General features: G+C 44.8%; 1 protein-coding gene across 2 annotated transcripts in view; it reads left to right on the forward strand.

The window, feature by feature from the left end:
• LMBRD1 (LMBR1 domain containing 1) overlaps positions 1-315 on the forward strand; it is a 271,625-nt gene that overhangs the window by 135,453 nt on the left and 135,857 nt on the right. The gene's annotated exons all lie outside the window — the stretch shown is intronic.

Consider the following 315-nt stretch of genomic DNA (forward strand, 5'->3'; position numbering starts at 1 on the left):
GATCACCAACTCAGTGCTGGTAACATTTGGCTTCAGCAAGGGTGCTGGTATTTTGTATGGCAGTCTTCCCACTTGATATAGAGAATTTTCCAGAGCTAATGTTTATGATACTTCTCCAGGCTCTTGATGCATATGGTAGATAACCCATGTTCACACCCATAGAGGAAGATGGAGATGATGATTGCATTGTAGACCTGGGTCTTGCCTTCATTCATCGCAGTCTCCAGAACAACAAGGCAAAGCAGTTTCCCACAGCAGGCACTTGTACACTGGATCCTGTGCTAGATCTTCTCCATTAATGTTCACTCTGAGGTG

Source organism: Gavialis gangeticus, unplaced genomic scaffold (genome assembly GCF_001723915.1).
Source record: "Gavialis gangeticus isolate Ggan-Ray unplaced genomic scaffold, GavGan_comp1, whole genome shotgun sequence".
NCBI lineage: Eukaryota > Metazoa > Chordata > Crocodylia > Gavialidae > Gavialis > Gavialis gangeticus.